Source organism: Ornithorhynchus anatinus, chromosome 17, assembly GCF_004115215.2.
Source record: "Ornithorhynchus anatinus isolate Pmale09 chromosome 17, mOrnAna1.pri.v4, whole genome shotgun sequence".
Classification (NCBI taxonomy): domain Eukaryota; kingdom Metazoa; phylum Chordata; class Mammalia; order Monotremata; family Ornithorhynchidae; genus Ornithorhynchus; species Ornithorhynchus anatinus.
In genome coordinates this window covers 33,849,964-33,862,604 of record NC_041744.1, presented here as the reverse complement: position 1 = coordinate 33,862,604, position 12,641 = coordinate 33,849,964, and the positions used below count along the sequence as shown (strand labels likewise).

The window sequence follows — 12,641 nt, the reverse complement described above, 5'->3', positions numbered from 1 at the left end:
AGAATGCCCATTTTAAAGATGAGGAAATAGAGGCGCAGAGAAATGAGTTGACTTACCCAAGATCCCACAGCAAAGCAAGAGACCGAGTCAGAAATAGGACTCAGATCCTCTGACTCCCAGGTCCGGAATCTTTCCACTAGGCCATGCCGTTCCACGAGACATCGCTATTGGAATTCTACAGGTATTTAGGCTGGCCAGCCTCCAGTTCTCTCAGCCTGAGCAGAGCTGCTAGGACAGAGAGAACACATCTCCTGCTGAAACAAGAAACCCAAACCAGCAGCCCGGAGTTTCGCCCAACCCTGCAGAAGAGCATCCGTGATCAGAAAAGCACAGCTGGATCAGTCAGGCCCAGCTCAAAAGGGCTGTGATGACACCCCAGGATCTCGAGGGGCCCCAGACACCGTGGGAATTTCTAGGAACCCTTGAAAAGGGGAATCCGGTTCCTTAATCAAGTCACTTGTGATTCTCTTCGGGATTAGCACTGGGATTTAATAGCTGCTCTTCCTCTACCATCTCGTGAAACAGAAGTGAGGATGTTCCCTCAGTCGACCAGTAGTATTGACTGAGAAGTTACTGAGTGATGGCCTTGGGAGAGAATATGGTAACAGCAAAAGACACTCTCACTGCTCTGGATGATGATGATGGTATTTGTTACGTGCTTACCCGTGTGCCGGGCACTACAATAATAATAATAATGATGGCATTTGTTAAGCACTTACTATGTGCAAAGCACTGTTCTAACTATACTAAGCACTGGAGGGGCCTGTAGTCTCACGGGGGAGGCAGGCAGGTGCAAGCAGTGTGTCTAATGGTAAGAGCACGGACCTGGAAGTCAGAAGACCTGATTGTAACCTACCATGTGTGGCCTTGGGAAAATCATTTCACTGCTCTGTGCTTCATTTCCTCATTGGTAAAATGGTTCTCCTTTCTACTGTGAGCCCCCCATAGGACAGGGACTGTGACCTGTTTGATTAGCTTGTATCTACTGCAGGAGTTTAGTACAGTGCTTGGCACAGAGTAAGCGGTTAACAAATACCACTATTGTTATGGTTATAAATTGCTCACAATAGTTCCGTGAACAGGCACATAACTGAAGCAGTTCCCCCACTGGCAAAATGAGGTGGCATCTTCAGAGGAAGCTATGCTCAGGTTTGATCATTCTTGTCCGATGACCCAGATCATCCCGTTATGAGACTGTAAGCTCATAGTGGGCAGGGAATTTATCTACCAACTCTCTATTATTGTACTCTCCCAAGCTCCTAGTAAAGTGCTCTGCACTCAGTCAGTACTCGATACATACGATCGATTGATTGTAAACTCATTATAGGCAGGGGACGTGTCTGCTAATTCAATTGTATTCTACTCTCCCCAGCATTTAATCTAGTCAGCACTCAATAAATATGATTGAGTGATTTATCAATTGAAGGTTTATTCTCTCAGTAAGCCTCCATAAGCACCCAAAAGACTGCATGCTTCACCCCTCCTTCTTGAGACAATTGAGTTTAAGCTCTGTAGCTGCTGGATTTACAATGTAGCTGCAAGAAACTTACTCTCTCTTACCTCTTAGATTCTGACTTCTCCTGGGTCGGGATCTGTGTCTACTTCAGTGCTTAGCCCAGTGTTTGGCCCAAAGTAAGCACTTAATGCCATCATTTTAAAAGTGATGTGTAGAACAGACACCAACATCAGATGACTTCTTATGTGTCTGCTATTGTCCAGAGTGGTCCCAGGTTTTGGCGTGCTGATTTCTTTTCATCAGTTAATAAGATGGCCTGGGGTCATAACCACACTGTGCAAAAAGTCCATGTAGGATGGCATTTTAGAAAGCTTGGGCAGCCTAGTGCAGTGTCAGTCAAGTGCTTGGGAAGGTACAATATAACATAAACACATATTCCCTGCCCACAGCGAGTGGAAGAAGGGTCCACACAGCCCCTAGCAGCCTCATCCCCGGGAACACCAGGGTTCTGGGGTTGCTTCCTTTCTACCTCCCGATACACGGAAACAAAACCCATGAGCTTTGGTAATAATGGTGGTCTTTGTTAATCCCTCCTATGTGCCAAATTATGTACTAGGCACGAGGGTAGATTAAGGATAATTAGATTAGACCCTGCCCCTGTACCAAATGGGGTTCACCATCTAACGAAGGGGGATAATAGGTATTGAGTCCCCCTGTCGCACAGCAGGTAAGTGGTGGAGTCAGGATTAGCACCCAGCTCCCCTCATTCAGGATCAAGTGTGTGAGCCCTACGTGGGATAGGAACCACACCCAATCTGATTTGGTTGTATCCACCCCTGTGCTTAGTATACTGCCTGGCACATAGTAAGTGCTTAACAAATACCACAATTATTATTATTATTATTGTAGTACCAAGTGATCAGATAGGGGTATGTGATCCAGGTGGTAGGGACAAAAGAGGTTGGACAAAGGAGTTTAAAGTCTAAAACAGCCAGAGCAGACTACGGGTATGAGAGTCAGGATGCAGAAATATTGTTGCCAGACAGAGGACAGAGCAGAGCTATAGCAGGTGAGGATTTGAGGTGGACAAGGTCGACCTGATGTCTGGATTTCAGCCAGCAATGCTCCGTGGCTCGAGCACCGGAGTGGAGGAAGCATATCATGGAGGTGATCCAGAGCTGCAGGGTTGAAACTCAGGAACTCTGACTCCCAGGTATTTCTGCTGAACCATAGTGCTTCCAGACGTAACCAATTCCTGTGCTTGGTGAAGAAGTGTTTCTTTTCATCTGCTCTGAACCTACCTCCTTCAAGATTCAACAGCTACTCCCAATCCTGCCCCAGTCCCGGAGAAGACAATCCATGTCCTGGCCTGCCCTCATCCTTCAAGGTTTTACAGACTTCCTGACTTTCCCTCCCCCATCCCAGAGAGCAGCTTGCAGCTAGAGAACTATTTTTTTATGGTATTTGTCAAGCCCTTACTATGTGCAAGACACTGTACTAAGTGCTGGGGGAGACACAAGCTAATCAAACAGGTCACAGTCCCACATGAGGCTCACAGACTTAATCCCCATTTTACAGTTGAGAGAAATGAGTCACAAAGAAGTGACTTGCCCAAGGTGACACAGGACCCAAGTGGTGGAGCCGGGGTAAGAACGCAGGTCGTACTGACTCCTAGCCCGTGCTCCATCCACTAGGTCGCATGGCCTTCCCTAGGTATACATCTAAGTAAAATCATAGGATAGTCTCTTCAAGAGAAAAGCAGTGAGTTCAGGTAACTATAGCCTGGGTTTGCAGGATTTGTTGGCCTTCGCGATCGCTGGAATAAGCTGCTTGAAACAGAATGCCAAACTATATTGGCAAAGTTGCAGAGAACAGAAGACTTCCTCTAAGGGCAAAGTGGAATTCTGCCAGCCACTCTAATTGCCTCTAACTGCAGAAGTAAAGAGAAGGAAGAAGAAATCCCTACCCATTCAGGCTTAGGAAGGATCAAATATTTTTCCCCAAAAGCCAAACTGAAATGAGTCAACTTCTCTGTTAGTGAGAAAGTACCGGTTGACCCTGAAATCGGTATTTTTTTCCCCTCAAACCAGGGGGCGTTTGTGTGTATTGATCTTGTCGCTAAAAGAGGTAAAACATTATCAGGTTTAGTTCTAACTCTGAACCTTTCGTGCAAGTTATGCATCAGTTTCCTTAGTGAATAATTTATCAGCAGTTGTCATATCTTGGCATTTGAAATATGTTGCCAGATTAGAGGTTACCATAAATTTACTGGCAGCGTTGGCTTTTAGAAGTTACTGGAATGCATGCCTGCTGCATGAGTACACATTTCACAACCAGTACACCTTGCCATGTATGTTTTCCTGACACTTCTCCCCATCTCATCCCCTTCTATATAGGCCTGCTATAAATCGTACTTCCTACCCTTAAAACCCATAAAGATTTAAGAACGGTTTGCAAGTGTCAAAACCAGCAGTCATTTCTTTTTTAATGGTATTTGTTAAGCGCTTACTGTGTGCCAAGGCACCGTTCTAAGTGCTGCGGAGATACAAGATCATCAGGTTGGACACAGTCCCTGTCCCAAAATGGGCTCACAATCTAAGCAGGAGGGAGAAGAGGTACTGAATTCCCATTCTGCAGATAATGTAACTGAGGCGCAGAGAAGATAAGTGACTTCCCAAGTTCTCAGAGCAGGCACGTGGCAGAGCCATGATTAGAACTCGGGTCCTCTGAATTCCAGGCCTGTGCCATTTCCACTAAGTCAGAAAAAAAGTGTCCCTAGACAAAATATCTCCTGAGGAAAAGTTGTTTTTCCATCATCGGCTGTATTTATCGAGCACTTACTGTGTGCAGAGCACTGTGTTTGGTGCTCGACCCAGCGTCCTCCTATGATACAGTATTCTGACCCAACCAAAGATGTGATTATACCCTGCCTTAAGTTTCATAAGGTGCTTCTCCCCTGAGGATTCCAGAATCAGATAAGTAAAGAAAGATCAATCCATGGTATTTATTGAGTGCTTACTGTGTGCAGAGCACTGTACTAAGCACTTGGGAGAGTCCGATAGAATCAGTAGACATGTTTCCTGCCCACAAGGATCTCCTTCCTTGCTCAATCCACCAGTTAGAAATGTGTTTAGCTCCTGTCTGGGTGATGAACTAATAATAATAATAATGTTAACTGTAGCATATGTTAAGCACAGAAGCTAATCAGGCACTGTTCTAAGCTCTAGGGAAGATACAAGATAATCAGGTCAGACACAATTCCGGTTCCACAAAGCGTTCACAATCTAAGTGGAAGAGAGAACACGTATTGAATCCCCATTTTGCAGATAAAGTAACTGAAGTACAGAGAAGATAAGTGACTAGTCCAAGGTCATACAACAGGCATATGGCGGAGGCGGAATTAAAACCCAGGTCCTCTGACTTCAAGTCCTGGGCCCTTTCCACTAAGTCACACGGTCCTAGAATCCATTAAGTTCTATGAGCCCTGAGTTGGCATCATTTTCCCACAGCACACTCTCCCCTCCCCTCCTCAGACCCACTCCCCAAGGTCACTCACTCCACCTGTGGGCTTCCTCCAATTCCACTGTGTGGGTGTTCCCTAGGGGGAAAATGGTTGGGTCCTTAGAATTCATAATCAGAACATCCAGGGCCCATTTTCTACCAAGGTGAGTTAATAAAAGATAACAATCATTACCTCCCGAATGCATTGCTCCAATGAGAGTGTTTGTCCAGGAATCACGTGGATATCTGGTACCTCAATCCCAAGGAAGCCATCTGTTTTCTGAGACTCTGTAGACTGTAAGCCAGTTTGGGACAGGGGATTTATCTACCATCTCCATTGTACCGTACTCTGCCAAGCACTTGGTACAGTGTTCTTCAAACGGTAAGTCCTTAATCAATTGCCATCTATAGGTTTATCGATTGATTGAGATTCCTGTGCACTAACAAACTTGGTGAGGGGAGGGAAGGAAAAGAGGGAGGGAAGTGGAGAAGATCTTGGCTTTTCAAGAACTTCTCTAGGGCTGATTTTGGGGGGAGGTGGAGGGAAAATTAGTAATGGGGAAAATCTCCAAGAATTATTTTAATTTGAAAAAGCCTATAGTCAACTTGCTCCCCTCCCCACCTGAGAATGATTATTACAAATAGGAATGAAAATTGCTGCCTTTCAACTAACTTTGACAGATCAAACGTGGCAAAGAGCAGGCATTTTCTCCCAGAGGGTGAAGGGTACCAGGGTGAGAGCGAGTGGGAGGATTCACTTTAAACTCCACATTCAGAAAGTGGAGGAAGCAGTCAATCGCATTTATTGAGCCCTTATTGTGTGCAGAGCACTGAACTAAGCAATTGGGCAAGTACAATATAACAATAAACAAATATCAGATACTCCCTCCCACTGCCCGGATGTGGCGACAGCCCATATTTAGGGACATACTTCATGGAAAGAACCAAACTTACCTCATTATTACTAGCTGCCCATGAATTACCCCATGGATGGCAACTCCCCTGCCCACCTTCTGCCAAGTTCAAAATTACCTGGGAGGGATTTCACTGTACCCCACCTCAAGGTAGGGAAGAAAATGAACTATTCATATTAGCTTATTACCTTCACTGAGCGATCAGGATTACACTCACCATTTTATCTGGTGGGAGAATCTTGCCCCAGCCTTTTTGCTGCCTCCGACTGGCCAAAGTAAACCATCGATCGATAACTTCAGAGACCTTCTCTGATTGCTATACCCCACCCTGATTTGCAAATGGCCCTCACTAGGGCCTCTGGGTAAGAAGAGATTACTCCGAGGTGGCCAAACAAGGCAGAGGCAGGCCACTTGAACCAGGATGAGGATCATCCCACGAAAACCAGGATTAATGAAGACACCACAACAAGCGGGTTGGAAAGGTGACCCCAAGTAGACTGAAATAGGACCCAAATAGGAGGGGCCTGACACATAGTAAGCACTTAAATACCATAATAAAGAGGATAGACTTGCAAGCAGCTAGTCAGTTTATTTACTGAGCATTGACTGAGTGTACAGCACTGTACTAAGCAGTAAGCGGGCCTGGAGATCAACACCAATCAAGAGAGTGATGTTCCTGAAGATTTAGGAATCTTGTTGGATGATCTCCACCTGTTGGAGAGTTCAGGATAGTAAAGCAAGATAAACTAGAAGCTCCTCCTCTAGACTGTAAGCTTGTTGTTGGCAGGGAAAGCATCTACCTACTCTGTTATACTGTATTCATTCAGTTCAGTTGTATTTATAGAGAGCTAACTGTGTGCAGAGTACTGTACTAAGCATTTGAGAGAATGTAATGCAACAATAAACAATGTTCCCTGCCACGACAAGCTTAAACCATATGTATTCTCCCAAGAGCTAAGAACAGAGCTCTGCACACACTAAGTGTTCAGTAAATGTGATGGATTCATTGATTGGGGTGACGTACCTTTAGTTGGAAATCAGGGCCTCTTTCAAATGACCTGCTACCCCTGAAAACATTGACACCGAGTCGCTAACCAGCCCATCCAAGCCCATCTGCAACCAGAAATCAGTCATTCGATGGTACTTACTAAGAACTTGTTTGCAGACCACCCTACTAAGCTCTAGAGAAAACAGTCTACAGGAAAGGGGCCCGGTTTCCTGGAGAAATCTCGACAGTCACTCGACAATCACGGTGGCTCTTCTGGAGGGTGGGGAGTTTGAGGCAGTGACCTGGATATCCTTCTAAGCTTTGATAACCGTCCCTTTATCTGGCCCTGTCTATTGGGGTCAGTGATCCAGGTCTGTGGGTGGAGGCTTGATAGGAGAGTGGGTCCAGCAATTGGAAAAGGGGACAGTACAAGGGTAACGTCCAATCGGGAATCATGGGCTCTCTGAGAGATAAATCACCGCCCAAAGTCACTAGTTAGGCCAGCAGTGAGGCCTAGTGGAAAGAACACGGGCCTTGGAGTCAGAAGGACCTAGGTTCTAATTCCAAGACGGCCACTTGCCTACTGTGTGTGTTACCCAGGCAAGTAACTTCCCTGGGCCTCAGTTTCCTCATCTGTAAAATGAGGATTCAATCCGCATTGTCCTTCCTACTTAGACTGTGAACCCCACATGGGGCGGGGACCCTGTCCAACGTGATTACATTGTATCTACCCAATCGATCAATGGGATTTGTTGAGCACTTACTATATGCAAAGCACTGTACTAAGGGCTTGGAAGAGCAGACACAATCCCTGCCTTCTAAGCTCTTAGAATGTGTTGCCACTTCTTCCTTTTAGCTGTTTAGACCTCGACACGATATTGTTTACCCACTCTGAGAGTCTGTCACACACCTCTCTGTGGTGGGGAGTTTTTAAGATAATGGAGGAATTATTATTTTGAGTCCAGAAAACTCGCTTGGTCCCAACCCTGGTCGCTTTTATGGTGGCTAAAGGTTGATATTCCTGGCAGCGTTTTCTGTGACAGATTTGGGCACAGATAATGGTATTGAATGGCTGATTTATTGCTCTGGAAATAGTTACCCAGTGCTCCTTCACAGAAGTTAATTAATAACAGCACCTCCCCTCTCCACACACATTTCACAAGTTCCGAACTATGCCCCTTTCCTTAAATCCAAATCATTCTGGTGCTGACAAGGTCGGGAAAACCGGAGTTTGGAGGATTGGCAGCTGTTGGCCTCTGCTGGCCCCCTAGTCCTGAAGCTAACAAAGTTGTTTCGGAAAGGACAGTGTGCCGGATTGGCCTTTCCAACGATCCTTCTCGCTTTGGGCAAAGGAGACAGCACGAGACAGTCTTTGGAAGTGTCCAGGGAAGAGATTCCTTCCCGTCTGCTGCCTTCTGGCACAGTTGTCACTCTGGAAGGAAAATCATTTAGTCTCCTGTTGTCCCCAGCATGCCAGAAGAGACAGGAACCGGCTTTAATGACTGGCTTGGCAAGTTGTCAGCCAGACAACTGGCTTGGCAACTTTGCTCAGGAAAAAAAAGGAAAGGAAATCAAGAACAAAATCAAGAAAACAAACTTTAATCCAGCCTCTAAGGCGACAAGGCTCGGGGTCAGATATTCGACTCCATGGTGCTGACAACTCCGTAGGATTGCTAGGCCACCAGGAGAGCCTTCCTGGAGCTAGTGTATTTGTTGAGGATTATTCCACTGGAAATTTTCTTCTAGAACCCAAATCTGCTCTGGGAAAAACTAATTTCCAACAACAATCGAATATCTGTAAAGGTTTTCCTATGCAGGCTGGGAGAGCTTTGTCACTCAATCAATCCAGCAATCAATCATATTTATTAAGTGCTTACTATGTACTAAGCACTTGGGAGAACAGTGTTGGTAGTCACATTCCCCGCCCACAATGAGCTTTCAGTCTAGAGGGGGCCTGGCCTGGGCCTGGTAGCAGTATCTGCTATAGTTAGTTTTTTTCCTTATTCTACCCCTGTTCACTCTAGCTGTGCTGCCTTCTATTGGCTTGTATTTTGTTTGTTTTTCTCAGGTTATTCATCACTTTAAACAATGGTGGAAACAGCATTTCTAACCATGTCCACAGTTAAATTTGTGGGAAGCAACTTTGGAAGGAAGGAGAAAGATCAGAATAGCTAAGACAGAAGAGAGGTGTTAATAGGTTCAGATTTTGTCTGCAGAGAGATCCCTGGAAACCTCAGTGGCTTTAATGTGTTCCCAAAGAAATGTTCCAATAGATATTCCCTCCTCTGACATCCATTAGCAGGTGAGTCAAATAAAACCTGCTTCACATCTTCTCGGTAATTATCCTTTTCCTCATTTGTTGTTGATTTACTGTTCCACCTCTGTTTTTTTTTTCCATCTACCCACCCAGTTCATTTACTTCAATTTACTTCTTCTCACAGTTTTGTCCTACAGAGAAGAGATTGCATCTTGGACTTTCTCTGCATATAACCCAAGCTCCTTGTATGTTAGATTCTCAGTCAGTGCTTCTATTTTTGATGATATTTAATAAACATACATCAACTATAAATATATCTTCTCCACCCCTTCCCCTATCTGTAATTTATTTTAGCATCTGTCTTCCCAACTAGACTATAAGCTCCTAGGGCTCATATCTATCAACTCTAGTGAATTGTACTCTCCCAAGCTCACGGTACAGTGCTCTGAATGCATTAAGTGCTCAACAAATACCATTGACGGATGGATGGATGGATGGATTAAGAAGATACAAGATGACAGAGCTTCCAGGATATTTGACATGACTCAAGGATACTAGAAGAGACAGAGATGAATCCTGTAACTACAAATGTAATCACACTCTTCTTCCAACAGTTTGCATGGGATATTGACACTTACGGGTATTACACTTGGGTTCTTTTTGAAAGTTTCCGGTCAATTAGAGATTCCTTAAGTCCAAAACTTGGCTAGGTTCAACTTCCAAGGTCAGTGGAAGTGTCACCAGTTTTGGGATCTAAGAGATTAACCCGAGTTAATTCATCAAGGAATGCTTGGCCAAGACTTCCCCTGTGAATTACTGTAAATGTGGACAAAATGACTGTAAACTGGAAAAAACAATCAACACAGTAATTTCCATAAGAAAGTTCTTGGTGATGTCTGGAAAGACTTCAGAGACAATGACAAATTTTGAGAAATCATAGAAGTGGCATCCCCTCCCCCTCCAACCAGCAGGCCAAACTTTACTCTGCTGCCCGGATCATGTTCCTACAAAAAAAGATTGTTCCATGTTTCCCGCTCCTCCAGATTCTCCACCACCGCCTCCGCACCAAACAAAAACTTGTTACCATTAGTTTTAAAGTACACAATCACCTTGCCCTCTCCTACCTTACCTCCCTGCTTTCTAACTACAACCCAGACTGCACAGTCGCTCTCTAATGCCTACCTACTAGCTGTATCTCGATCTCCTCTATCATGCCACCGACCGTTCCCCTACAACCTGCCTCTGGCCCGGAATTCCCTTCCTCTTCACATACCACTGACAATCACTTCCCCCCCCACCTTCCAAGCCTTATTAAAATCACATCTCCTCCAAGAGGCCTTTCCCAACTAACCCCTCATCCTTCCTTCTCCCACTTCTTGTCTCCTTTGCACTAGGATTTGCAGCCTTTATTCAGCCCTTCCCTCAGCCCTACGGCACTTATGTCCATATCTGGAATTTATTTATATTAATGTCTGTCTTCTCTTCTAGACTGTAAGCTCATGGTGGACAGGGACCTTGTCTACCAACCCTGTTTTATTGTACTTTCCCAAACATTTAGTACATTGCTCTGCACACGATCAGAATTCAATAAATACAATTGATCAAGTGACCCCTATTGGAGATGTTTCTTTTTGAGGGTCAGAAGCCTTGTAGAACAATCAAAGGAATCAGGAATGGTCCAGCCACTGTTTTTAAGGGATCCTCTCAATTCTCCAGTTGCTTAGCCAAAATGCAGCCTTAAAGTTGTTGTGATTAATCATGCCTATGATTAATGATGCTATTAAAGTCACCAGCTATAAACACATGATAAAAAGAAAATTCGTGAGCCACCCCTGTATACTAAAGGTAGAGCTCATGTCTACTGAACTATGTGCTTTCTGAATCATAAGGGAGTTTTCTTCTGTTTCTCACAGAGGGTTTCATCATTGGTCAGAACTTTATCAGCTGTGCTATCCATCATGGTTGAGTTCCTATTTTGAGGGGTTAGGTGTCCTTTGCCTCAAAGACAATTAGATTTCTCGGTTATCTCTTTATTTCATGCTAGGAATGGGAGCCCCTTAAGTCCAAGATCCTGCCTCGTATTGACTTGGGATCACATTGCATCTTATAAGGCCCTGAGAAGAATTTAATGGATATAATGATTGTGGGGCTGCTAATGCCTGGTTTTATAACATAAGGACAACTCAATTCATCTTTCTGGGCTATAATAATTATTATTATTATTTGTTAAGCACTTACTATGTGTGAGGCCCTGTACTAAGCGCTGGCTGGGGAGGATACAAGCAAATTGGGTTGGACACAGTTCCTGATTCATGGCGGGCTCACAATTTCAATCCCCACTTTACAGACGAGATAACTGAGGCACCGAGAAGTGAAGTGACTTCACCGAGATCAAACAGCAGATAAACGATGGAGCCGGAATTAGAACCTATGACCTTCTGACTTCCAGGCCTGTGATTTATCCACTAAGCCATGAGTGATAGCACAACATAACCCTCAGCTAATGCTACATAGCCTTTCCCCTCTAGTCATATCATTTTTAGGATATCTCAGGTCATTTCCTCATGGCATGCCTGTTTGTCTTCCCCATTGGACTGTAAGTTTTTTGAAACATAAGACTAAATCTTCTACTTCCTCTGAATTTCACCCACCAGCTAGGTTAGCTCTCCGGATGTGATGATGATGATGATGATGGGAAGCGGTGTGGCCTAGTGGAGAGAGCACGGGCCTGGGGATCAGAAGGAACTCAATTCTAATCCTTGCTCTGACAATTGCCTGCCATGTGACCATGGGCAAGTCATTTCACTTCTCTGGGCCTCATTCACCTCATCTCTAAAATGCGGGTTAAGACTGTGAGCCCTATGTGGGACAGGGACTGTGTCCAAACTGATTAGCTTGTATCTGCCCCAATGCTTAGTACAGTGCCTAGTACATGGTAAGTGCTTAACAAATGCCAATTTTTTTTTTTAAAGGATGATGATGATGATGATGATGGATGGTGTCTCACTTTGAGAACAATAGACAAACTTCAGTTTCTGGGCCTCAGGACCAAGAATCCAAGTAAAGGAGTTGATTATAGTTCTAGTGGCTTGCTCAGCACCACTCGCGTGCTCTCAACCCTGCCGGACTCCCTCTGGGGCGCAGAGTGTAACAAGAGAGTAGGTGGCCAGAAATCTCTCTACAGGCAGAGTTCACTTCTCAGGGCCATTCTCTTTCCACTGGACCAACCATAGGCAAAATATTTGTTCAATCAGTTGTGATTTTTGTGATGTTGAAGAGCACAAAAAAGAGCATGGCAAAGAGCATGCTGTGATAGGACTCCTGGCTCTGCCACGTACCTGCTGTGTGGCCTTGGATAATTCACTCAACTTCTCTGGCCCTTGGTTCCCTTCTCTGCATAATGGGGATTCAAAACCTATTCTCCCTCCTACTTAGACTGTGAGTCCCATGTGGGACCTGATGATCTTCTACCTCCCCAGTGCTTAGGACAGTGCTTGGCACATAGTAAGCACTTAACAAGAACCA

The 12,641-nt window shown here is 44.8% G+C and overlaps 1 long non-coding RNA gene across 1 annotated transcript; it reads left to right on the top strand.

Annotated features, from left to right (window-relative positions):
- The first annotated feature begins 5,302 nt into the window (after nucleotides 1–5,302).
- Nucleotides 5,303–9,495, top strand: LOC114817858. The gene is made up of 3 exons (XR_003765726.1): nucleotides 5,303–5,339; nucleotides 8,928–9,161; nucleotides 9,301–9,495. It is a non-coding gene; the product is annotated as an uncharacterized LOC114817858 (long non-coding RNA).
- The last annotated feature ends 3,146 nt before the right edge of the window (nucleotides 9,496–12,641 follow it).